This window comes from Schistocerca gregaria, chromosome 1 (assembly GCF_023897955.1).
Source record: "Schistocerca gregaria isolate iqSchGreg1 chromosome 1, iqSchGreg1.2, whole genome shotgun sequence".
Classification (NCBI taxonomy): Eukaryota; Metazoa; Arthropoda; class Insecta; order Orthoptera; family Acrididae; genus Schistocerca; species Schistocerca gregaria.
Genome location: NC_064920.1, coordinates 466630156 through 466654865, shown reverse-complemented (window position 1 = coordinate 466654865; position 24710 = coordinate 466630156). Strand labels below are relative to the sequence as shown.

General features: G+C 51.5%; 3 non-coding genes and 27 pseudogenes across 3 annotated transcripts; all 30 read left to right on the top strand.

Moving 5' to 3' along the window:
- The first annotated feature begins 702 nt into the window (after window positions 1-702).
- Window positions 703-817, top strand: LOC126285461 (U2 spliceosomal RNA; annotated as a pseudogene).
- Window positions 818-1420: 603 nt separating this feature from the next.
- On the top strand, window positions 1421-1596 carry LOC126292665 (U2 spliceosomal RNA; annotated as a pseudogene).
- Window positions 1597-2319: 723 nt separating this feature from the next.
- LOC126286044 (U2 spliceosomal RNA) lies at window positions 2320-2434 on the top strand (annotated as a pseudogene).
- Window positions 2435-3037: 603 nt separating this feature from the next.
- LOC126285217 (U2 spliceosomal RNA) lies at window positions 3038-3215 on the top strand (annotated as a pseudogene).
- A 713-nt stretch (window positions 3216-3928) lies between these two features.
- Window positions 3929-4043, top strand: LOC126286033 (U2 spliceosomal RNA; annotated as a pseudogene).
- A 603-nt stretch (window positions 4044-4646) lies between these two features.
- Window positions 4647-4824, top strand: LOC126285209 (U2 spliceosomal RNA; annotated as a pseudogene).
- A 729-nt stretch (window positions 4825-5553) lies between these two features.
- LOC126286022 (U2 spliceosomal RNA) lies at window positions 5554-5668 on the top strand (annotated as a pseudogene).
- A 603-nt stretch (window positions 5669-6271) lies between these two features.
- On the top strand, window positions 6272-6449 carry LOC126285201 (U2 spliceosomal RNA; annotated as a pseudogene).
- A 713-nt stretch (window positions 6450-7162) lies between these two features.
- Window positions 7163-7277, top strand: LOC126286011 (U2 spliceosomal RNA; annotated as a pseudogene).
- A 603-nt stretch (window positions 7278-7880) lies between these two features.
- On the top strand, window positions 7881-8058 carry LOC126285282 (U2 spliceosomal RNA; annotated as a pseudogene).
- Window positions 8059-8787: 729 nt separating this feature from the next.
- On the top strand, window positions 8788-8902 carry LOC126286000 (U2 spliceosomal RNA; annotated as a pseudogene).
- A 603-nt stretch (window positions 8903-9505) lies between these two features.
- Window positions 9506-9683, top strand: LOC126292654 (U2 spliceosomal RNA; annotated as a pseudogene).
- Window positions 9684-10456: 773 nt separating this feature from the next.
- On the top strand, window positions 10457-10649 carry LOC126291898 (U2 spliceosomal RNA). The gene has a single exon (XR_007551911.1). It is a non-coding gene; the product is annotated as a U2 spliceosomal RNA (small nuclear RNA).
- A 715-nt stretch (window positions 10650-11364) lies between these two features.
- On the top strand, window positions 11365-11479 carry LOC126285988 (U2 spliceosomal RNA; annotated as a pseudogene).
- Window positions 11480-12082: 603 nt separating this feature from the next.
- Window positions 12083-12260, top strand: LOC126285195 (U2 spliceosomal RNA; annotated as a pseudogene).
- Window positions 12261-12982: 722 nt separating this feature from the next.
- On the top strand, window positions 12983-13097 carry LOC126285977 (U2 spliceosomal RNA; annotated as a pseudogene).
- Window positions 13098-13700: 603 nt separating this feature from the next.
- On the top strand, window positions 13701-13877 carry LOC126292808 (U2 spliceosomal RNA; annotated as a pseudogene).
- Window positions 13878-14597: 720 nt separating this feature from the next.
- Window positions 14598-14712, top strand: LOC126285458 (U2 spliceosomal RNA; annotated as a pseudogene).
- A 603-nt stretch (window positions 14713-15315) lies between these two features.
- LOC126292786 (U2 spliceosomal RNA) lies at window positions 15316-15492 on the top strand (annotated as a pseudogene).
- Window positions 15493-16212: 720 nt separating this feature from the next.
- LOC126285455 (U2 spliceosomal RNA) lies at window positions 16213-16327 on the top strand (annotated as a pseudogene).
- A 603-nt stretch (window positions 16328-16930) lies between these two features.
- On the top strand, window positions 16931-17107 carry LOC126292775 (U2 spliceosomal RNA; annotated as a pseudogene).
- Window positions 17108-17827: 720 nt separating this feature from the next.
- Window positions 17828-17942, top strand: LOC126285966 (U2 spliceosomal RNA; annotated as a pseudogene).
- A 603-nt stretch (window positions 17943-18545) lies between these two features.
- LOC126285231 (U2 spliceosomal RNA) lies at window positions 18546-18723 on the top strand (annotated as a pseudogene).
- A 716-nt stretch (window positions 18724-19439) lies between these two features.
- LOC126285955 (U2 spliceosomal RNA) lies at window positions 19440-19554 on the top strand (annotated as a pseudogene).
- A 603-nt stretch (window positions 19555-20157) lies between these two features.
- On the top strand, window positions 20158-20335 carry LOC126285187 (U2 spliceosomal RNA; annotated as a pseudogene).
- Window positions 20336-21069: 734 nt separating this feature from the next.
- LOC126285944 (U2 spliceosomal RNA) lies at window positions 21070-21184 on the top strand (annotated as a pseudogene).
- A 603-nt stretch (window positions 21185-21787) lies between these two features.
- Window positions 21788-21965, top strand: LOC126285181 (U2 spliceosomal RNA; annotated as a pseudogene).
- A 734-nt stretch (window positions 21966-22699) lies between these two features.
- LOC126291891 (U2 spliceosomal RNA) lies at window positions 22700-22892 on the top strand. Its single transcript, XR_007551908.1, has one exon. It is a non-coding gene; the product is annotated as a U2 spliceosomal RNA (small nuclear RNA).
- Window positions 22893-23624: 732 nt separating this feature from the next.
- On the top strand, window positions 23625-23817 carry LOC126291887 (U2 spliceosomal RNA). Its single transcript, XR_007551907.1, has one exon. It is a non-coding gene; the product is annotated as a U2 spliceosomal RNA (small nuclear RNA).
- A 728-nt stretch (window positions 23818-24545) lies between these two features.
- LOC126285933 (U2 spliceosomal RNA) lies at window positions 24546-24660 on the top strand (annotated as a pseudogene).
- The last annotated feature ends 50 nt before the right edge of the window (window positions 24661-24710 follow it).

Below are 24710 nucleotides of genomic sequence, written 5' to 3'. Positions count from 1 at the left end.
CACAGCTTGAAATGAGATAATATTCTGCAGTGATCAGATATTCTGCTGGTAGCAAAACTTGTCGGAGTTGTCGATGTGCCCAGTAGTTAGCTCCTTACACACTGCGATTTCTTTTAATTTAACATTATCTTATTTTTTTTTTTGTTTTTAGCCGGACCGCTCTTGCAGCCACATTACACTAGGCTGGTAATTTATGGGGGCACACAACAGCGCCGTCGGATGCTCCTTTGGCGTCTCTTATGGCCCGGCCACAGATAATTTCAATTAAATTTTTTGGAGTTATAACCTTAGCTCCTCGCGAACGTCGTCGTCGCCGCCGCACGCACGCAGAATACGTGTGTACACACACATATGCAGTTGGCGGTGAACGGTGTAAGCACTCGGCTAGGTGTAGCCTGCGCCGGCCTCGCGCCGGTGTAGCTCGCGCCGTCCTGGCGCTGCTGTGGGGCGGCCTCACGGCTTCTCCACTGCCCTGGCTGGTAGCGGCGTTCAAATGGGAGTCGCTCTTTACTCTTAGACATGGACGGTAAAACTAGGCTGTTGACAAGTGCTCTCTTCAGTTGTCCTTCCTCCCGGCACTTGCTTTTGCGACGTTTTCCACGGTCGCCTGTTGCGATATCAGCCCGCACCACCGTGTTTCACTCCCACATGTGGAGCGCACACGCAGCAAGCATTTAGGCCCTTCCACTGCGCTTTTTCCTTATCGCTTCTCGGCCTTTTGGCTAAGATCAAAGTGTAGTATCTGTTCTTATCAGCTTAATGCTGGTAAGGTCGGATACGAAACGCACTGATATGCGATGTATTTTCTTTAGTCATTGCTCTCCCGGCACCCGACTATGACGAAGTTGCAGCGTGCACGGTCCGGATCGTGGTTGGCCATGCTGTGAGGGCAGCAAGCGCCTTCGTAACTGCCAGACCTGCGCTGCATGTGATACTTCTTCCCTCTATTTTCTCCCGATTTTGACTAAGGGTGGCGAGATGCTCAGGCCCCATCTGAACCATCCGCAGAGGCAGATGTAGCCGTCCCATCTGATCCTCCTGCCGTGGCAGATGCAGACCGGTCTCGTGTGTGTCCAGTTTATACTGTCGACACCGGCGGCAGAGTTGGTAGCGACGTATGTGCCTTCCGCTCTGTTCGTCTTCCTATTTTTCCCCCGGCCAGCTTCGTCTGGGTCTCCGCCCGGGGTTGATACAAACTTATGACCTTCTCATCTTGGCCGGAGTGCGCCACTGCACTCCGGGTAAACCCAAGATCTCCTATTATCTATAGATAATTCTTAGTTACGACGCCGGCCCAGTACCAGCTAGTGAGGTACGACTCTCTGTAGATGGTGGCAGATGACGTCGACCACGAAACTGGTACTGTGGCCCGGAATATTCCTGAAGCAACCTTCCTAGAAGTTCCTTCCCGCTTCCAAAAATTCTCTCAATGACTAAAAAAATCTGTTCTTATCAGCTTAATATCTGATACGTCCTGCATCGCAGGACCAGAATATTAAACTCATTTTTGGCTCATGACGGAGTGCTAGGGGCTTGCTCCACCTCTGTCGCGGGTTGGCCCGGCATTGCAGTACCGCCGGGATCGGCCCACCTAAAATTAATTAAAACACAGCTTGAAATGAGATAATATTCTGCAGTGATCAGATATTCTGCTGGTAGCAAAACTTGTCGGAGTTGTCGATGTGCCCAGTAGTTAGCTCCTTACACACTGCGATTTCTTTTAATTTAACATTATCTTATTTTTTTTTTTTGTTTTTAGCCGGACCGCTCTTGCAGCCACATTACACTAGGCTGGTAATTTATGGGGGCACACAACAGCGCCGTCGGATGCTCCTTTGGCGTCTCTTATGGCCCGGCCACAGATAATTTCAATTAAATTTTTTGGAGTTATAACCTTAGCTCCTCGCGAACGTCGTCGTCGTCGTCGCCGCCGCCGCACGCACGCAGAATACGTGTGTACACACACATATGCAGTTGGCGGTGAACGGTGTAAGCACTCGGCTAGGTGTAGCCTGCGCGGGCCTCGCGCCGGTGTAGCTCGCGCCGTCCTGGCGCTGCTGTGGGGCGGCCTCACGGCTTCTCCACTGCCCTGGCTGGTAGCGGCGTTCAAATGGGAGTCGCTCTTTACTCTTAGACATGGACGGTAAAACTAGGCTGTTGACAAGTGCTCTCTTCAGTTGTCCTTCCTCCCGGCACTTGCTTTTGCGACGTTTTCCACGGTCGCCTGTTGCGATATCAGCCCGCACCACCATGTTTCACTCCCACATGTGGAGCGCACACGCAGCAAGCATTTAGGCCCTTCCACTGCGCTTTTTCCTTATCGCTTCTCGGCCTTTTGGCTAAGATCAAAGTGTAGTATCTGTTCTTGTCAGCTTAATGCTGGTAAGGTCGGATACGAAACGCACTGATATGCGATGTATTTTCTTTAGTCATTGCTCTCCCGGCACCCGACTATGACGAAGTTGCAGCGTGCACGGTCCGGATCGTGGTTGGCCTTGCTGTGAGGGCAGCAAGCGCCTTCGTAACTGCCAGACCTGCGCTGCATGTGATACTTCTTCCCTCTATTTTCTCCCGATTTTGACTAAGGGTGGCGAGATGCTCAGGCCCCATCTGAACCATCCGCAGAGGCAGATGTAGCCGTCCCATCTGATCCTCCTGCCGTGGCAGATGCAGACCGGTCTCGTGTGTGTCCAGTTTATACTGTCGACACCGGCGGCAGAGTTGGTAGCGACGTATGTGCCTTCCGCTCTGTTCGTCTTCCTATTTTTCCCCCGGCCAGCTTCGTCTGGGTCTCCGCCCGGGGTTGATACAAACTTATGACCTTCTCATCTTGGCCGGAGTGCGCCACTGCACTCCGGGTAAACCCAAGATCTCCTATTATCTATAGATAATTCTTAGTTACGACGCCGGCCCAGTACCAGCTATTGAGGTACGACTCTCTGTAGATGGTGGCAGATGACGTCGACCACGAAACTGGTACTGTGGCCCGGAATATTCCTGAAGCAACCTTCCTAGAAGTTCCTTCCCGCTTCCAAAAATTCTCTCAATGACTAAAAAAAAATCTGTTCTTATCAGCTTAATATCTGATACGTCCTGCATCGCAGGACCAGAATATTAAACTCATTTTTGGCTCATGACGGAGTGCTAGGGGCTTGCTCCACCTCTGTCGCGGGTTGGCCCGGCATTGCAGTACCGCCGGGATCGGCCCACCTAAAATTAATTAAAACACAGCTTGAAATGAGATAATATTCTGCAGTGATCAGATATTCTGCTGGTAGCAAAACTTGTCGGAGTTGTCGATGTGCCCAGTAGTTAGCTCCTTACACACTGCGATTTCTTTTAATTTAACATTATCTTATTTTTTTTTTTGTTTTTAGCCGGACCGCTCTTGCAGCCACATTACACTAGGCTGGTAATTTATGGGGGCACACAACAGCGCCGTCGGATGCTCCTTTGGCGTCTCTTATGGCCCGGCCACAGATAATTTGAATTAAATTTTTTGGAGTTATAACCTTAGCTCCTCGCGAACGTCGTCGTCGCCGCCGCACGCACGCAGATTACGTGTGTACACACACATATGCAGTTGGCGGTGAACGGTGTAAGCACTCGGCTAGGTGTAGCCTGCGCCGGCCTCGCGCCGGTGTAGCTCGCGCCGTCCTGGCGCTGCTGTGGGGCGGCCTCACGGCTTCTCCACTGCCCTGGCTGGTAGCGGCGTTCAAATGGGAGTCGCTCTTTACTCTTAGACATGGACGGTAAAACTAGGCTGTTGACAAGTGCTCTCTTCAGTTGTCCTTCCTCCCGGCACTTGCTTTTGCGACGTTTTCCACGGTCGCCTGTTGCGATATCAGCCCGCACCACCATGTTTCACTCCCACATGTGGAGCGCACACGCAGCAAGCATTTAGGCCCTTCCACTGCGCTTTTTCCTTATCGCTTCTCGGCCTTTTGGCTAAGATCAAAGTGTAGTATCTGTTCTTGTCAGCTTAATGCTGGTAAGGTCGGATACGAAACGCACTGATATGCGATGTATTTTCTTTAGTCATTGCTCTCCCGGCACCCGACTATGACGAAGTTGCAGCGTGCACGGTCCGGATCGTGGTTGGCCTTGCTGTGAGGGCAGCAAGCGCCTTCGTAACTGCCAGACCTGCGCTGCATGTGATACTTCTTCCCTCTATTTTCTCCCGATTTTGACTAAGGGTGGCGAGATGCTCAGGCCCCATCTGAACCATCCGCAGAGGCAGATGTAGCCGTCCCATCTGATCCTCCTGCCGTGGCAGATGCAGACCGGTCTCGTGTGTGTCCAGTTTATACTGTCGACACCGGCGGCAGAGTTGGTAGCGACGTATGTGCCTTCCGCTCTGTTCGTCTTCCTATTTTTCCCCCGGCCAGCTTCGTCTGGGTCTCCGCCCGGGGTTGATACAAACTTATGACCTTCTCATCTTGGCCGGAGTGCGCCACTGCACTCCGGGTAAACCCAAGATCTCCTATTATCTATAGATAATTCTTAGTTACGACGCCGGCCCAGTACCAGCTATTGAGGTACGACTCTCTGTAGATGGTGGCAGATGACGTCGACCACGAAACTGGTACTGTGGCCCGGAATATTCCTGAAGCAACCTTCCTAGAAGTTCCTTCCCGCTTCCAAAAATTCTCTCAATGACTAAAAAAAAATCTGTTCTTATCAGCTTAATATCTGATACGTCCTGCATCGCAGGACCAGAATATTAAACTCATTTTTGGCTCATGACGGAGTGCTAGGGGCTTGCTCCACCTCTGTCGCGGGTTGGCCCGGCATTGCAGTACCGCCGGGATCGGCCCACCTAAAATTAATTAAAACACAGCTTGAAATGAGATAATATTCTGCAGTGATCAGATATTCTGCTGGTAGCAAAACTTGTCGGAGTTGTCGATGTGCCCAGTAGTTAGCTCCTTACACACTGCGATTTCTTTTAATTTAACATTATCTTATTTTTTTTTTTGTTTTTAGCCGGACCGCTCTTGCAGCCACATTACACTAGGCTGGTAATTTATGGGGGCACACAACAGCGCCGTCGGATGCTCCTTTGGCGTCTCTTATGGCCCGGCCACAGATAATTTCAATTAAATTTTTTGGAGTTATAACCTTAGCTCCTCGCGAACGTCGTCGTCGCCGCCGCCGCCGCACGCACGCAGAATACGTGTGTACACACGCACACACACACATATGCAGTCTGCGGTGAACGGTGTAAGCACTCGGCTAGGTGTAGCCTGCGCCGGCCTCGCGCCGGTGTAGCTCGCGCCGTCCTGGCGCTGCTGTGGGGCGGCCTCACGGCTTCTCCACTGCCCTGGCTGGTAGCGGCGTTCAAATGGGAGTCGCTCTTTACTCTTAGACATGGACGGTAAAACTAGGCTGTTGACAAGTGCTCTCTTCAGTTGTCCTTCCTCCGGGCACTTGCTTTTGCGACGTTTTCCACGGTCGCCTGTTGCGATATCAGCCCGCACCACCGTGTTTCACTCCCACATGTGGAGCGCACACGCAGCAAGCATTTAGGCCCTTCCACTGCGCTTTTTCCTTATCGCTTCTCGGCCTTTTGGCTAAGATCAAAGTGTAGTATCTGTTCTTGTCAGCTTAATGCTGGTAAGGTCGGATACGAAACGCACTGATATGCGATGTATTTTCTTTAGTCATTGCTCTCCCGGCACCCGACTATGACGAAGTTGCAGCGTGCACGGTCCGGATCGTGGTTGGCCTTGCTGTGAGGGCAGCAAGCGCCTTCGTAACTGCCAGACCTGCGCTGCATGTGATACTTCTTCCCTCTATTTTCTCCCGATTTTGACTAAGGGTGGCGAGATGCTCAGGCCCCATCTGAACCATCCGCAGAGGCAGATGTAGCCGTCCCATCTGATCCTCCTGCCGTGGCAGATGCAGACCGGTCTCGTGTGTGTCCAGTTTATACTGTCGACACCGGCGGCAGAGTTGGTAGCGACGTATGTGCCTTCCGCTCTGTTCGTCTTCCTATTTTTCCCCCGGCCAGCTTCGTCTGGGTCTCCGCCCGGGGTTGATACAAACTTATGACCTTCTCATCTTGGCCGGAGTGCGCCACTGCACTCCGGGTAAACCCAAGATCTCCTATTATCTATAGATAATTCTTAGTTACGACGCCGGCCCAGTACCAGCTATTGAGGTACGACTCTCTGTAGATGGTGGCAGATGACGTCGACCACGAAACTGGTACTGTGGCCCGGAATATTCCTGAAGCAACCTTCCTAGAAGTTCCTTCCCGCTTCCAAAAATTCTCTCAATGACTAAAAAAAAATCTGTTCTTATCAGCTTAATATCTGATACGTCCTGCATCGCAGGACCAGAATATTAAACTCATTTTTGGCTCATGACGGAGTGCTAGGGGCTTGCTCCACCTCTGTCGCGGGTTGGCCCGGCATTGCAGTACCGCCGGGATCGGCCCACCTAAAATTAATTAAAACACAGCTTGAAATGAGATAATATTCTGCAGTGATCAGATATTCTGCTGGTAGCAAAACTTGTCGGAGTTGTCGATGTGCCCAGTAGTTAGCTCCTTACACACTGCGATTTCTTTTAATTTAACATTATCTTATTTTTTTTTTTGTTTTTAGCCGGACCGCTCTTGCAGCCACATTACACTAGGCTGGTAATTTATGGGGGCACACAACAGCGCCGTCGGATGCTCCTTTGGCGTCTCTTATGGCCCAGCCACAGATAATTTCAATTAAATTTTTTGGAGTTATAACCTTAGCTCCTCGCGAACGTCGTCGTCGCCGCCGCACGCACGCAGAATACGTGTGTACACACACATATGCAGTTGGCGGTGAACGGTGTAAGCACTCGGCTAGGTGTAGCCTGCGCCGGCCTCGCGCCGGTGTAGCTCGCGCCGTCCTGGCGCTGCTGTGGGGCGGCCTCACGGCTTCTCCACTGCCCTGGCTGGTAGCGGCGTTCAAATGGGAGTCGCTCTTTACTCTTAGACATGGACGGTAAAACTAGGCTGTTGACAAGTGCTCTCTTCAGTTGTCCTTCCTCCCTGCACTTGCTTTTGCGACGTTTTCCACGGTCGCCTGTTGCGATATCAGCCCGCACCACCATGTTTCACTCCCACATGTGGAGCGCACACGCAGCAAGCATTTAGGCCCTTCCACTGCGCTTTTTCCTTATCGCTTCTCGGCCTTTTGGCTAAGATCAAAGTGTAGTATCTGTTCTTGTCAGCTTAATGCTGGTAAGGTCGGATACGAAACGCACTGATATGCGATGTATTTTCTTTAGTCATTGCTCTCCCGGCACCCGACTATGACGAAGTTGCAGCGTGCACGGTCCGGATCGTGGTTGGCCTTGCTGTGAGGGCAGCAAGCGCCTTCGTAACTGCCAGACCTGCGCTGCATGTGATACTTCTTCCCTCTATTTTCTCCCGATTTTGACTAAGGGTGGCGAGATGCTCAGGCCCCATCTGAACCATCCGCAGAGGCAGATGTAGCCGTCCCATCTGATCCTCCTGCCGTGGCAGATGCAGACCGGTCTCGTGTGTGTCCAGTTTATACTGTCGACACCGGCGGCAGAGTTGGTAGCGACGTATGTGCCTTCCGCTCTGTTCGTCTTCCTATTTTTCCCCCGGCCAGCTTCGTCTGGGTCTCCGCCCGGGGTTGATACAAACTTATGACCTTCTCATCTTGGCCGGAGTGCGCCACTGCACTCCGGGTAAACCCAAGATCTCCTATTATCTATAGATAATTCTTAGTTACGACGCCGGCCCAGTACCAGCTATTGAGGTACGACTCTCTGTAGATGGTGGCAGATGACGTCGACCACGAAACTGGTACTGTGGCCCGGAATATTCCTGAAGCAACCTTCCTAGAAGTTCCTTCCCGCTTCCAAAAATTCTCTCAATGACTAAAAAAAAATCTGTTCTTATCAGCTTAATATCTGATACGTCCTGCATCGCAGGACCAGAATATTAAACTCATTTTTGGCTCATGACGGAGTGCTAGGGGCTTGCTCCACTTCTGTCGCGGGTTGGCCCGGCATTGCAGTACCGCCGGGATCGGCCCACCTAAAATTAATTAAAACACAGCTTGAAATGAGATAATATTCTGCAGTGATCAGATATTCTGCTGGTAGCAAAACTTGTCGGAGTTGTCGATGTGCCCAGTAGTTAGCTCCTTACACACTGCGATTTCTTTTAATTTAACATTATCTTATTTTTTTTTTTGTTTTTAGCCGGACCGCTCTTGCAGCCACATTACACTAGGCTGGTAATTTATGGGGGCACACAACAGCGCCGTCGGATGCTCCTTTGGCGTCTCTTATGGCCCGGCCACAGATAATTTCAATTAAATTTTTTGGAGTTATAACCTTAGCTCCTCGCGAACGTCGTCGTCGCCGCCGCCGCCGCACGCACGCAGAATACGTGTGTACACACGCACACACACACATATGCAGTCTGCGGTGAACGGTGTAAGCACTCGGCTAGGTGTAGCCTGCGCCGGCCTCGCGCCGGTGTAGCTCGCGCCGTCCTGGCGCTGCTGTGGGGCGGCCTCACGGCTTCTCCACTGCCCTGGCTGGTAGCGGCGTTCAAATGGGAGTCGCTCTTTACTCTTAGACATGGACGGTAAAACTAGGCTGTTGACAAGTGCTCTCTTCAGTTGTCCTTCCTCCCGGCACTTGCTTTTGCGACGTTTTCCACGGTCGCCTGTTGCGATATCAGTCCGCACCACCATGTTTCACTCCCACATGTGGAGCGCACACGCAGCAAGCATTTAGGCCCTTCCACTGCGCTTTTTCCTTATCGCTTCTCGGCCTTTTGGCTAAGATCAAAGTGTAGTATCTGTTCTTGTCAGCTTAATGCTGGTAAGGTCGGATACGAAACGCACTGATATGCGATGTATTTTCTTTAGTCATTGCTCTCCCGGCACCCGACTATGACGAAGTTGCAGCGTGCACGGTCCGGATCGTGGTTGGCCTTGCTGTGAGGGCAGCAAGCGCCTTCGTAACTGCCAGACCTGCGCTGCATGTGATACTTCTTCCCTCTATTTTCTCCCGATTTTGACTAAGGGTGGCGAGATGCTCAGGCCCCATCTGAACCATCCGCAGAGGCAGATGTAGCCGTCCCATCTGATCCTCCTGCCGTGGCAGATGCAGACCGGTCTCGTGTGTGTCCAGTTTATACTGTCGACACCGGCGGCAGAGTTGGTAGCGACGTATGTGCCTTCCGCTCTGTTCGTCTTCCTATTTTTCCCCCGGCCAGCTTCGTCTGGGTCTCCGCCCGGGGTTGATACAAACTTATGACCTTCTCATCTTGGCCGGAGTGCGCCACTGCACTCCGGGTAAACCCAAGATCTCCTATTATCTATAGATAATTCTTAGTTACGACGCCGGCCCAGTACCAGCTAGTGAGGTACGACTCTCTGTAGATGGTGGCAGATGACGTCGACCACGAAACTGGTACTGTGGCCCGGAATATTCCTGAAGCAACCTTCCTAGAAGTTCCTTCCCGCTTCCAAAAATTCTCTCAATGACTAAAAAAAAATCTGTTCTTATCAGCTTAATATCTGATACGTCCTGCATCGCAGGACCAGAATATTAAACTCATTTTTGGCTCATGACGGAGTGCTAGGGGCTTGCTCCACCTCTGTCACGGGTTGGCCCGGCATTGCAGTACCGCCGGGATCGGCCCACCTAAAATTAATTAAAACACAGCTTGAAATGAGATAATATTCTGCAGTGATCAGATATTCTGCTGGTAGCAAAACTTGTCGGAGTTGTCGATGTGCCCAGTAGTTAGCTCCTTACACACTGCGATTTCTTTTAATTTAACATTATCTTATTTTTTTTTTTGTTTTTAGCCGGACCGCTCTTGCAGCCACATTACACTAGGCTGGTAATTTATGGGGGCACACAACAGCGCCGTCGGATGCTCCTTTGGCGTCTCTTATGGCCCGGCCACAGATAATGTCAATTAAATTTATTGGAAATATAACCTTAGCTCCTCGCGAACGTCGTCGTCGTCGTCGTCGTCGTCGTCGTCGTCGTCGTCGTCGTCGTCGTCGTCGTCGTCGTCGTCGTCGTCGTCGCACGCACGCAGAATACGTGTGTACACACACATATGCAGTTGGCGGTGAACGGTGTAAGCACTCGGCTAGGTGTAGCTTGCGCCGGCCTCGCGCCGGTGTAGCTCGCGCCGTCCTGGCGCTGCTGTGGGGCGGCCTCACGGCTTCTCCACTGCCGTGGCTGCTAGCGGCGTTCAAATGGGAGTCGCTCTTTACTGTTAGACATGGACGGTAAAACTAGGCTGTTGACGAGTGCTCTCTTCAGTTGTCCTTCCTCCCGGCACTTGCTTTTGCGACGTTTTCCACGGTCGCCTGTTGCGATATCAGCCCGCACCACCATGTTTCACTCCCACATGTGGAGCGCACACGCTGCAAGCATTTAGGCCCTTCCACTGCGGTTTTTCCTTATCGCTTCTCGGCCTTTTGGCTAAGATCAAAGTGTAGTATCTGTTCTTATCAGCTTAATATCTGATACGTCCTGCATCGCAGGACCAGAATATTAAACTCATTTTTGGCTCATGACGGAGTGCTAGGGGCTTGCTCCACCTCTGTCGCGGGTTGGCCCGGCATTGCAGTACCGCCGGGATCGGCCCACCTAAAATTAATTAAAACACAGCTTGAAATGAGATAATATTCTGCAGAGATCAGATATTCTGCTGGTAGCAAAACTTGTCGGAGTTGTCGATGTGCCCAGTAGTTAGCTCCTTACACACTGCGATTTCTTTTAATTTAACATTTTTTTTTTTTTTTTTTTTTGTTTTTAGCCGGACCGCTCTTGCAGCCACATTACACTAGGCTGGTAATTTATGGGGGCACACAACAGCGCCGTCGGATGCTCCTTTGGCGTCTCTTATGGCCCGGCCACAGATAATTTCAATTAAATTTTTTGGAGTTATAACCTTAGCTCCTCGCGAACGTCGTCGTCGCCGCCGCACGCACGCAGAATACGTGTGTACACACACATATGCAGTTGGCGGTGAACGGTGTAAGCACTCGGCTAGGTGTAGCCTGCGCCGGCCTCGCGCCGGTGTAGCTCGCGCCGTCCTGGCGCTGCTGTGGGGCGGCCTCACGGCTTCTCCACTGCCCTGGCTGGTAGCGGCGTTCAAATGGGAGTCGCTCTTTACTCTTAGACATGGACGGTAAAACTAGGCTGTTGACAAGTGCTCTCTTCAGTTGTCCTTCCTCCCGGCACTTGCTTTTGCGACGTTTTCCACGGTCGCCTGTTGCGATATCAGCCCGCACCACCATGTTTCACTCCCACATGTGGAGCGCACACGCAGCAAGCATTTAGGCCCTTCCACTGCGCTTTTTCCTTATCGCTTCTCGGCCTTTTGGCTAAGATCAAAGTGTAGTATCTGTTCTTGTCAGCTTAATGCTGGTAAGGTCGGATACGAAACGCACTGATATGCGATGTATTTTCTTTAGTCATTGCTCTCCCGGCACCCGACTATGACGAAGTTGCAGCGTGCACGGTCCGGATCGTGGTTGGCCTTGCTGTGAGGGCAGCAAGCGCCTTCGTAACTGCCAGACCTGCGCTGCATGTGATACTTCTTCCCTCTATTTTCTCCCGATTTTGACTAAGGGTGGCGAGATGCTCAGGCCCCATCTGAACCATCCGCAGAGGCAGATGTAGCCGTCCCATCTGATCCTCCTGCCGTGGCAGATGCAGACCGGTCTCGTGTGTGTCCAGTTTATACTGTCGACACCGGCGGCAGAGTTGGTAGCGACGTATGTGCCTTCCGCTCTGTTCGTCTTCCTATTTTTCCCCCGGCCAGCTTCGTCTGGGTCTCCGCCCGGGGTTGATACAAACTTATGACCTTCTCATCTTGGCCGGAGTGCGCCACTGCACTCCGGGTAAACCCAAGATCTCCTATTATCTATAGATAATTCTTAGTTACGACGCCCGCCCAGTACCAGCTATTGAGGTACGACTCTCTGTAGATGGTGGCAGATGACGTCGACCACGAAACTGGTACTGTGGCCCGGAATATTCCTGAAGCAACCTTCCTAGAAGTTCCTTCCCGCTTCCAAAAATTCTCTCAATGACTAAAAAAAAATCTGTTCTTATCAGCTTAATATCTGATACGTCCTGCATCGCAGGACCAGAATATTAAACTCATTTTTGGCTCATGACGGAGTGCTAGGGGCTTGCTCCACCTCTGTCGCGGGTTGGCCCGGCATTGCAGTACCGCCGGGATCGGCCCACCTAAAATTAATTAAAACACAGCTTGAAATGAGATAATATTCTGCAGTGATCAGATATTCTGCTGGTAGCAAAACTTGTCGGAGTTGTCGATGTGCCCAGTAGTTAGCTCCTTACACACTGCGATTTCTTTTAATTTAACATTATCTTATTTTTTTTTTTTTTTTTGTTTTTAGCCGGACCGCTCTTGCAGCCACATTACACTAGGCTGGTAATTTATGGGGGCACACAACAGCGCCGTCGGATGCTCCTTTGGCGTCTCTTATGGCCCGGCCACAGATAATTTCAATTAAATTTTTTGGAGTTATAACCTTAGCTCCTCGCGAACGTCGTCGTCGCCGCCGCCGCACGCACGCAGAATACGTGTGTACACACACATATGCAGTTGGCGGTGAACGGTGTAAGCACTCGGCTAGGTGTAGCCTGCGCCGGCCTCGCGCCGGTGTAGCTCGCGCCGTCCTGGCGCTGCTGTGGGGCGGCCTCACGGCTTCTCCACTGCCGTGGCTGCTAGCGGCGTTCAAATGGGAGTCGCTCTTTACTCTTAGACATGGACGGTAAAACTAGGCTGTTGACAAGTGCTCTCTTCAGTTGTCCTTCCTCCCGGCACTTGCTTTTGCGACGTTTTCCACGGTCGCCTGTTGCGATATCAGCCCGCACCACCATGTTTCACTCCCACATGTGGAGCGCACACGCAGCAAGCATTTAGGCCCTTCCACTGCGCTTTTTCCTTATCGCTTCTCGGCCTTTTGGCTAAGATCAAAGTGTAGTATCTGTTCTTGTCAGCTTAATGCTGGTAAGGTCGGATACGAAACGCACTGATATGCGATGTATTTTCTTTAGTCATTGCTCTCCCGGCACCCGACTATGACGAAGTTGCAGCGTGCACGGTCCGGATCGTGGTTGGCCTTGCTGTGAGGGCAGCAAGCGCCTTCGTAACTGCCAGACCTGCGCTGCATGTGATACTTCTTCCCTCTATTTTCTCCCGATTTTGACTAAGGGTGGCGAGATGCTCAGGCCCCATCTGAACCATCCGCAGAGGCAGATGTAGCCGTCCCATCTGATCCTCCTGCCGTGGCAGATGCAGACCGGTCTCGTGTGTGTCCAGTTTATACTGTCGACACCGGCGGCAGAGTTGGTAGCGACGTATGTGCCTTCCGCTCTGTTCGTCTTCCTATTTTTCCCCCGGCCAGCTTCGTCTGGGTCTCCGCCCGGGGTTGATACAAACTTATGACCTTCTCATCTTGGCCGGAGTGCGCCACTGCACTCCGGGTAAACCCAAGATCTCCTATTATCTATAGATAATTCTTAGTTACGACGCCGGCCCAGTACCAGCTAGTGAGGTACGACTCTCTGTAGATGGTGGCAGATGACGTCGACCACGAAACTGGTACTGTGGCCCGGAATATTCCTGAAGCAACCTTCCTAGAAGTTCCTTCCCGCTTCCAAAAATTCTCTCAATGACTAAAAAAAATCTGTTCTTATCAGCTTAATATCTGATACGTCCTGCATCGCAGGACCAGAATATTAAACTCATTTTTGGCTCATGACGGAGTGCTAGGGGCTTGCTCCACCTCTGTCGCGGGTTGGCCCGGCATTGCAGTACCGCCGGGATCGGCCCACCTAAAATTAATTAAAACACAGCTTGAAATGAGATAATATTCTGCAGTGATCAGATATTCTGCTGGTAGCAAAACTTGTCGGAGTTGTCGATGTGCCCAGTAGTTAGCTCCTTACACACTGCGATTTCTTTTAATTTAACATTATCTTATTTTTTTTTTTTGTTTTTAGCCGGACCGCTCTTGCAGCCACATTACACTAGGCTGGTAATTTATGGGGGCACACAACAGCGCCGTCGGATGCTCCTTTGGCGTCTCTTATGGCCCGGCCACAGATAATTTCAATTAAATTTTTTGGAGTTATAACCTTAGCTCCTCGCGAACGTCGTCGTCGTCGCCGCCGCCGCACGCACGCAGAATACGTGTGTACACACACATATGCAGTTGGCGGTGAACGGTGTAAGCACTCGGCTAGGTGTAGCCTGCGCCGGCCTCGCGCCGGTGTAGCTCGCGCCGTCCTGGCGCTGCTGTGGGGCGGCCTCACGGCTTCTCCACTGCCCTGGCTGGTAGCGGCGTTCAAATGGGAGTCGCTCTTTACTCTTAGACATGGACGGTAAAACTAGGCTGTTGACAAGTGCTCTCTTCAGTTGTCCTTCCTCCCGGCACTTGCTTTTGCGACGTTTTCCACGGTCGCCTGTTGCGATATCAGCCCGCACCACCGTGTTTCACTCCCACATGTGGAGCGTACACGCAGCAAGCATTTAGGCCCTTCCACTGCGCTTTTTCCTTATCGCTTCTCGGCCTTTTGGCTAAGATCAAAGTGTAGTATCTGTTCTTATCAGCTTAATGCTGGTAAGGTCGGATACGAAACGCACTGATATGCGATGTATTTTCTTTAGTCATTGCTCTCCCGGCACCCGACTATGACGAAGTTGCAGCGTGCACGGTCCGGATCGTGGTTGGCCATGCTGTGAGGGCAGCAAGCGCCTTCGTAACTGCCAGACCTGCGCTGCATGTGATACTTCTTCCCTCTATTTTCTCCCGATTTTGACTAAGGGTGGCGAGATGCTCAGGCCCCATCTGAACCATCCGCAGAGGCAGATGTAGCCGTCCCATCTGATCCTCCTGCCGTGGCAGATGCAGACCGGTCTCGTGTGTGTCCAGTTTATACTGTCGACACCGGCGGCAGAGTTGGTAGCGACGTATGTGCCTTCCGCTCTGTTCGTCTTCCTATTTTTCCCCCGGCCAGCTTCGTCTGGGTCTCCGCCCGGGGTTGATACAAACTTATGACCTTCTCATCTTGGCCGGAGTGCGCCACTGCACTCCGGGTAAACCCAAGATCTCCTATTATCTATAGATAATTCTTAGTTACGACGCCGGCCCAGTACCAGCTAGTGAGGTACGACTCTCTGTAGATGGTGGCAGATGACGTCGACCACGAAACTGGTACTGTGGCCCGGAATATTCCTGAAGCAACCTTCCTAGAAGTTCCTTCCCGCTTCCAAAAATTCTCTCAATGACTAAAAAAAATCTGTTCTTATCAGCTTAATATCTGATACGTCCTGCATCGCAGGACCAGAATATTAAACTCATTTTTGGCTCATGACGGAGTGCTAGGGGCTTGCTCCACCTCTGTCGCGGGTTGGCCCGGCATTGCAGTACCGCCGGGATCGGCCCACCTAAAATTAATTAAAACACAGCTTGAAATGAGATAATATTCTGCAGTGATCAGATATTCTGCTGGTAGCAAAACTTGTCGGAGTTGTCGATGTGCCCAGTAGTTAGCTCCTTACACACTGCGATTTCTTTTAATTTAACATTATCTTATTTTTTTTTTTTGTTTTTAGCCGGACCGCTCTTGCAGCCACATTACACTAGGCTGGTAATTTATGGGGGCACACAACAGCGCCGTCGGATGCTCCTTTGGCGTCTCTTATGGCCCGGCCACAGATAATTTCAATTAAATTTTTTGGAGTTATAACCTTAGCTCCTCGCGAACGTCGTCGTCGTCGCCGCCGCCGCACGCACGCAGAATACGTGTGTACACACACATATGCAGTTGGCGGTGAACGGTGTAAGCACTCGGCTAGGTGTAGCCTGCGCCGGCCTCGCGCCGGTGTAGCTCGCGCCGTCCTGGCGCTGCTGTGGGGCGGCCTCACGGCTTCTCCACTGCCCTGGCTGGTAGCGGCGTTCAAATGGGAGTCGCTCTTTACTCTTAGACATGGACGGTAAAACTAGGCTGTTGACAAGTGCTCTCTTCAGTTGTCCTTCCTCCCGGCACTTGCTTTTGCGACGTTTTCCACGGTCGCCTGTTGCGATATCAGCCCGCACCACCGTGTTTCACTCCCACATGTGGAGCGTACACGCAGCAAGCATTTAGGCCCTTCCACTGCGCTTTTTCCTTATCGCTTCTCGGCCTTTTGGCTAAGATCAAAGTGTAGTATCTGTTCTTATCAGCTTAATGCTGGTAAGGTCGGATACGAAACGCACTGATATGCGATGTATTTTCTTTAGTCATTGCTCTCCCGGCACCCGACTATGACGAAGTTGCAGCGTGCACGGTCCGGATCGTGGTTGGCCATGCTGTGAGGGCAGCAAGCGCCTTCGTAACTGCCAGACCTGCGCTGCATGTGATACTTCTTCCCTCTATTTTCTCCCGATTTTGACTAAGGGTGGCGAGATGCTCAGGCCCCATCTGAACCATCCGCAGAGGCAGATGTAGCCGTCCCATCTGATCCTCCTGCCGTGGCAGATGCAGACCGGTCTCGTGTGTGTCCAGTTTATACTGTCGACACCGGCGGCAGAGTTGGTAGCGACGTATGTGCCTTCCGCTCTGTTCGTCTTCCTATTTTTCCCCCGGCCAGCTTCGTCTGGGTCTCCGCCCGGGGTTGATACAAACTTATGACCTTCTCATCTTGGCCGGAGTGCGCCACTGCACTCCGGGTAAACCCAAGATCTCCTATTATCTATAGATAATTCTTAGTTACGACGCCGGCCCAGTACCAGCTAGTGAGGTACGACTCTCTGTAGATGGTGGCAGATGACGTCGACCACGAAACTGGTACTGTGGCCCGGAATATTCCTGAAGCAACCTTCCTAGAAGTTCCTTCCCGCTTCCAAAAATTCTCTCAATGACTAAAAAAAATCTGTTCTTATCAGCTTAATATCTGATACGTCCTGCATCGCAGGACCAGAATATTAAACTCATTTTTGGCTCATGACGGAGTGCTAGGGGCTTGCTCCACCTCTGTCGCGGGTTGGCCCGGCATTGCAGTACCGCCGGGATCGGCCCACCTAAAATTAATTAAAACACAGCTTGAAATGAGATAATATTCTGCAGTGATCAGATATTCTGCTGGTAGCAAAACTTGTCGGAGTTGTCGATGTGCCCAGTAGTTAGCTCCTTACACACTGCGATTTCTTTTAATTTAACATTATCTTATTTTTTTTTTTTGTTTTTAGCCGGACCGCTCTTGCAGCCACATTACACTAGGCTGGTAATTTATGGGGGCACACAACAGCGCCGTCGGATGCTCCTTTGGCGTCTCTTATGGCCCGGCCACAGATAATTTCAATTAAATTTTTTGGAGTTATAACCTTAGCTCCTCGCGAACGTCGTCGTCGTCGCCGCCGCCGCACGCACGCAGAATACGTGTGTACACACACATATGCAGTTGGCGGTGAACGGTGTAAGCACTCGGCTAGGTGTAGCCTGCGCCGGCCTCGCGCCGGTGTAGCTCGCGCCGTCCTGGCGCTGCTGTGGGGCGGCCTCACGGCTTCTCCACTGCCCTGGCTGGTAGCGGCGTTCAAATGGGAGTCGCTCTTTACTCTTAGACATGGACGGTAAAACTAGGCTGTTGACAAGTGCTCTCTTCAGTTGTCCTTCCTCCCGGCACTTGCTTTTGCGACGTTTTCCACGGTCGCCTGTTGCGATATCAGCCCGCACCACCATGTTTCACTCCCACATGTGGAGCGCACACGCAGCAAGCATTTAGGCCCTTCCACTGCGCTTTTTCCTTATCGCTTCTCGGCCTTTTGGCTAAGATCAAAGTGTAGTATCTGTTCTTGTCAGCTTAATGCTGGTAAGGTCGGATACGAAACGCACTGATATGCGATGTATTTTCTTTAGTCATTGCTCTCCCGGCACCCGACTATGACGAAGTTGCAGCGTGCACGGTCCGGATCGTGGTTGGCCTTGCTGTGAGGGCAGCAAGCGCCTTCGTAACTGCCAGACCTGCGCTGCATGTGATACTTCTTCCCTCTATTTTCTCCCGATTTTGACTAAGGGTGGCGAGATGCTCAGGCCCCATCTGAACCATCCGCAGAGGCAGATGTAGCCGTCCCATCTGATCCTCCTGCCGTGGCAGATGCAGACCGGTCTCGTGTGTGTCCAGTTTATACTGTCGACACCGGCGGCAGAGTTGGTAGCGACGTATGTGCCTTCCGCTCTGTTCGTCTTCCTATTTTTCCCCCGGCCAGCTTCGTCTGGGTCTCCGCCCGGGGTTGATACAAACTTATGACCTTCTCATCTTGGCCGGAGTGCGCCACTGCACTCCGGGTAAACCCAAGATCTCCTATTATCTATAGATAATTCTTAGTTACGACGCCGGCCCAGTACCAGCTATTGAGGTACGACTCTCTGTAGATGGTGGCAGATGACGTCGACCACGAAACTGGTACTGTGGCCCGGAATATTCCTGAAGCAACCTTCCTAGAAGTTCCTTCCCGCTTCCAAAAATTCTCTCAATGACTAAAAAAAAATCTGTTCTTATCAGCTTAATAACTGATACGTCCTGCATCGCAGGACCAGAATATTAAACTCATTTTTGGCTCATGACGGAGTGCTAGGGGCTTGCTCCACCTCTGTCGCGGGTTGGCCCGGCATTGCAGTACCGCCGGGATCGGCCCACCTAAAATTAATTAAAACACAGCTTGAAATGAGATAATATTCTGCAGTGATCAGATATTCTGCTGGTAGCAAAACTTGTCGGAGTTGTCGATGTGCCCAGTAGTTAGCTCCTTACACACTGCGATTTCTTTTAATTTAACATTATCTTATTTTTTTTTTTGTTTTTAGCCGGACCGCTCTTGCAGCCACATTACACTAGGCTGGTAATTTATGGGGGCACACAACAGCGCCGTCGGATGCTCCTTTGGCGTCTCTTATGGCCCGGCCACAGATAATTTCAATTAAATTTTTTGGAGTTATAACCTTAGCTCCTCGCGAACGTCGTCGTCGCCGCCGCCGCACGCACGCAGAATACGTGTGTACACACACATATGCAGTTGGCGGTGAACGGTGTAAGCACTCGGCTAGGTGTAGCCTGCGCCGGCCTCGCGCCGGTGTAGCTCGCGCCGTCCTGGCGCTGCTGTGGGGCGGCCTCACGGCTTCTCCACTGCCCTGGCTGGTAGCGGCGTTCAAATGGGAGTCGCTCTTTACTCTTAGACATGGACGGTAAAACTAGGCTGTTGACAAGTGCTCTCTTCAGTTGTCCTTCCTCCCGGCACTTGCTTTTGCGACGTTTTCCACGGTCGCCTGTTGCGATATCAGTCCGCACCACCATGTTTCACTCCCACATGTGGAGCGCACACGCAGCAAGCATTTAGGCCCTTCCACTGCGCTTTTTCCTTATCGCTTCTCGGCCTTTTGGCTAAGATCAAAGTGTAGTATCTGTTCTTGTCAGCTTAATGCTGGTAAGGTCGGATACGAAACGCACTGATATGCGATGTATTTTCTTTAGTCATTGCTCTCCCGGCACCCGACTATGACGAAGTTGCAGCGTGCACGGTCCGGATCGTGGTTGGCCTTGCTGTGAGGGCAGCAAGCGCCTTCGTAACTGCCAGACCTGCGCTGCATGTGATACTTCTTCCCTCTATTTTCTCCCGATTTTGACTAAGGGTGGCGAGATGCTCAGGCCCCATCTGAACCATCCGCAGAGGCAGATGTAGCCGTCCCATCTGATCCTCCTGCCGTGGCAGATGCAGACCGGTCTCGTGTGTGTCCAGTTTATACTGTCGACACCGGCGGCAGAGTTGGTAGCGACGTATGTGCCTTCCGCTCTGTTCGTCTTCCTATTTTTCCCCCGGCCAGCTTCGTCTGGGTCTCCGCCCGGGGTTGATACAAACTTATGACCTTCTCATCTTGGCCGGAGTGCGCCACTGCACTCCGGGTAAACCCAAGATCTCCTATTATCTATAGATAATTCTTAGTTACGACGCCGGCCCAGTACCAGCTAGTGAGGTACGACTCTCTGTAGATGGTGGCAGATGACGTCGACCACGAAACTGGTACTGTGGCCCGGAATATTCCTGAAGCAACCTTCCTAGAAGTTCCTTCCCGCTTCCAAAAATTCTCTCAATGACTAAAAAAAAATCTGTTCTTATCAGCTTAATATCTGATACGTCCTGCATCGCAGGACCAGAATATTAAACTCATTTTTGGCTCATGACGGAGTGCTAGGGGCTTGCTCCACCTCTGTCGCGGGTTGGCCCGGCATTGCAGTACCGCCGGGATCGGCCCACCTAAAATTAATTAAAACACAGCTTGAAATGAGATAATATTCTGCAGTGATCAGATATTCTGCTGGTAGCAAAACTTGTCGGAGTTGTCGATGTGCCCAGTAGTTAGCTCCTTACACACTGCGATTTCTTTTAATTTAACATTATCTTATTTTTTTTTTTTTTTTTGTTTTTAGCCAGACCGCTCTTGCAGCCACATTACACTAGGCTGGTAATTTATGGGGGCACACAACAGCGCCGTCGGATGCTCCTTTGGCGTCTCTTATGGCCCGGCCACAGATAATGTCAATTAAATTTATTGGAGTTATAACCTTAGCTCCTCGCGAACGTCGTCGTCGTCGTCGTCGTCGTCGTCGTCGCACGCACGCAGAATACGTGTGTACACACACATATGCAGTTGGCGGTGAACGGTGTAAGCACTCGGCTAGGTGTAGCTTGCGCCGGCCTCGCGCCGGTGTAGCTCGCGCCGTCCTGGCGCTGCTGTGGGGCGGCCTCACGGCTTCTCCACTGCCCTGGCTGGTAGCGGCGTTCAAATGGGAGTCGCTCTTTACTCTTAGACATGGACGGTAAAACTAGGCTGTTGACAAGTGCTCTCTTCAGTTGTCCTTCCTCCCGGCACTTGCTTTTGCGACGTTTTCCACGGTCGCCTGTTGCGATATCAGTCCGCACCACCATGTTTCACTCCCACATGTGGAGCGCACACGCAGCAAGCATTTAGGCCCTTCCACTGCGCTTTTTCCTTATCGCTTCTCGGCCTTTTGGCTAAGATCAAAGTGTAGTATCTGTTCTTGTCAGCTTAATGCTGGTAAGGTCGGATACGAAACGCACTGATATGCGATGTATTTTCTTTAGTCATTGCTCTCCCGGCACCCGACTATGACGAAGTTGCAGCGTGCACGGTCCGGATCGTGGTTGGCCTTGCTGTGAGGGCAGCAAGCGCCTTCGTAACTGCCAGACCTGCGCTGCATGTGATACTTCTTCCCTCTATTTTCTCCCGATTTTGACTAAGGGTGGCGAGATGCTCAGGCCCCATCTGAACCATCCGCAGAGGCAGATGTAGCCGTCCCATCTGATCCTCCTGCCGTGGCAGATGCAGACCGGTCTCGTGTGTGTCCAGTTTATACTGTCGACACCGGCGGCAGAGTTGGTAGCGACGTATGTGCCTTCCGCTCTGTTCGTCTTCCTATTTTTCCCCCGGCCAGCTTCGTCTGGGTCTCCGCCCGGGGTTGATACAAACTTATGACCTTCTCATCTTGGCCGGAGTGCGCCACTGCACTCCGGGTAAACCCAAGATCTCCTATTATCTATAGATAATTCTTAGTTACGACGCCGGCCCAGTACCAGCTAGTGAGGTACGACTCTCTGTAGATGGTGGCAGATGACGTCGACCACGAAACTGGTACTGTGGCCCGGAATATTCCTGAAGCAACCTTCCTAGAAGTTCCTTCCCGCTTCCAAAAATTCTCTCAATGACTAAAAAAAAATCTGTTCTTATCAGCTTAATATCTGATACGTCCTGCATCGCAGGACCAGAATATTAAACTCATTTTTGGCTCATGACGGAGTGCTAGGGGCTTGCTCCACCTCTGTCGCGGGTTGGCCCGGCATTGCAGTACCGCCGGGATCGGCCCACCTAAAATTAATTAAAACACAGCTTGAAATGAGATAATATTCTGCAGTGATCAGATATTCTGCTGGTAGCAAAACTTGTCGGAGTTGTCGATGTGCCCAGTAGTTAGCTCCTTACACACTGCGATTTCTTTTAATTTAACATTATCTTATTTTTTTTTTTTTTTTTGTTTTTAGCCAGACCGCTCTTGCAGCCACATTACACTAGGCTGGTAATTTATGGGGGCACACAACAGCGCCGTCGGATGCTCCTTTGGCGTCTCTTATGGCCCGGCCACAGATAATGTCAATTAAATTTATTGGAGTTATAACCTTAGCTCCTCGCGAACGTCGTCGTCGTCGTCGTCGTCGTCGTCGTCGCACGCACGCAGAATACGTGTGTACACACACATATGCAGTTGGCGGTGAACGGTGTAAGCACTCGGCTAGGTGTAGCTTGCGCCGGCCTCGCGCCGGTGTAGCTCGCGCCGTCCTGGCGCTGCTGTGGGGCGGCCTCACGGCTTCTCCACTGCCGTGGCTGCTAGCGGCGTTCAAATGGGAGTCGCTCTTTACTGTTAGACATGGACGGTAAAACTAGGCTGTTGACGAGTGCTCTCTTCAGTTGTCCTTCCTCCCGGCACTTGCTTTTGCGACGTTTTCCACGGTCGCCTGTTGCGATATCAGCCCGCACCACCATGTTTCACTCCCACATGTGGAGCGCACACGCTGCAAGCATTTAGGCCCTTCCACTGCGGTTTTTCCTTATCGCTTCTCGGCCTTTTGGCTAAGATCAAAGTGTAGTATCTGTTCTTATCAGCTTAATATCTGATACGTCCTGCATCGCAGGACCAGAATATTAAACTCATTTTTGGCTCATGACGGAGTGCTAGGGGCTTGCTCCACCTCTGTCGCGGGTTGGCCCGGCATTGCAGTACCGCCGGGATCGGCCCACCTAAAATTAATTAAAACACAGCTTGAAATGAGATAATATTCTGCAGAGATCAGATATTCTGCTGGTAGCAAAACTTGTCGGAGTTGTCGATGTGCCCAGTAGTTAGCTCCTTACACACTGCGATTTCTTTTAATTTAACATTATCTTATTTTTTTTTTTTTTTTTTTTGTTTTTAGCCGGACCGCTCTTGCAGCCACATTACACTAGGCTGGTAATTTATGGGGGCACACAACAGCGCCGTCGGATGCTCCTTTGGCGTCTCTTATGGCCCGGCCACAGATAATTTCAATTAAATTTTTTGGAGTTATAACCTTAGCTCCTCGCGAACGTCGTCGTCGCCGCCGCACGCACGCAGAATACGTGTGTACACACGCACACACACACATATGCAGTCTGCGGTGAACGGTGTAAGCACTCGGCTAGGTGTAGCTTGCGCCGGCCTCGCGCCGGTGTAGCTCGCGCCGTCCTGGCGCTGCTGTGGGGCGGCCTCACGGCTTCTCCACTGCCGTGGCTGCTAGCGGCGTTCAAATGGGAGTCGCTCTTTACTGTTAGACATGGACGGTAAAACTAGGCTGTTGACGAGTGCTCTCTTCAGTTGTCCTTCCTCCCGGCACTTGCTTTTGCGACGTTTTCCACGGTCGCCTGTTGCGATATCAGCCCGCACCACCATGTTTCACTCCCACATGTGGAGCGCACACGCTGCAAGCATTTAGGCCCTTCCACTGCGGTTTTTCCTTATCGCTTCTCGGCCTTTTGGCTAAGATCAAAGTGTAGTATCTGTTCTTATCAGCTTAATATCTGATACGTCCTGCATCGCAGGACCAGAATATTAAACTCATTTTTGGCTCATGACGGAGTGCTAGGGGCTTGCTCCACCTCTGTCACGGGTTGGCCCGGCATTGCAGTACCGCCGGGATCGGCCCACCTAAAATTAATTAAAACACAGCTTGAAATGAGATAATATTCTGCAGTGATCAGATATTCTGCTGGTAGCAAAACTTGTCGGAGTTGTCGATGTGCCCAGTAGTTAGCTCCTTACACACTGCGATTTCTTTTAATTTAACATTATCTTATTTTTTTTTTTTTTTTTTTTGTTTTTAGCCGGACCGCTCTTGCAGCCACATTACACTAGGCTGGTAATTTATGGGGGCACACAACAGCGCCGTCGGATGCTCCTTTGGCGTCTCTTATGGCCCGGCCACAGATAATGTCAATTAAATTTTTTGGAGTTATAACCTTAGCTCCTCGCGAACGACGTCGTCGTCGTCGCCGCCGCACGCACGCAGAATACGTGTGTACACACACATATGCAGTTGGCGGTGAACGGTGTAAGCACTCGGCTAGGTGTAGCCTGCGCCGGCCTCGCGCCGGTGTAGCTCGCGCCGTCCTGGCGCTGCTGTGGGGCGGCCTCACGGCTTCTCCACTGCCCTGGCTGGTAGCGGCGTTCAAATGGGAGTCGCTCTTTACTCTTAGACATGGACGGTAAAACTAGGCTGTTGACGAGTGCTCTCTTCAGTTGTCCTTCCTCCCGGCACTTGCTTTTGCGACGTTTTCCACGGTCGCCTGTTGCGATATCAGCCCGCACCATCGTGTTTCACTCCCACATGTGGAGCGCACACGCAGCAAGCATTTAGGCCCTTCCATTGCGCTTTTTCCTTATCGCATCTCGGCCTTTTGGCTAAGATCAAAGTGTAGTATCTGTTCTTATCAGCTTAATTCTGGTAAGGTCGGATACGAAACGCACTGATATGCGATGTATTTTCTTTAGTCATTGCTCTCCCGGCACCCGACTATGACGAAGTTGCAGCGTGCACGGTCAGGAT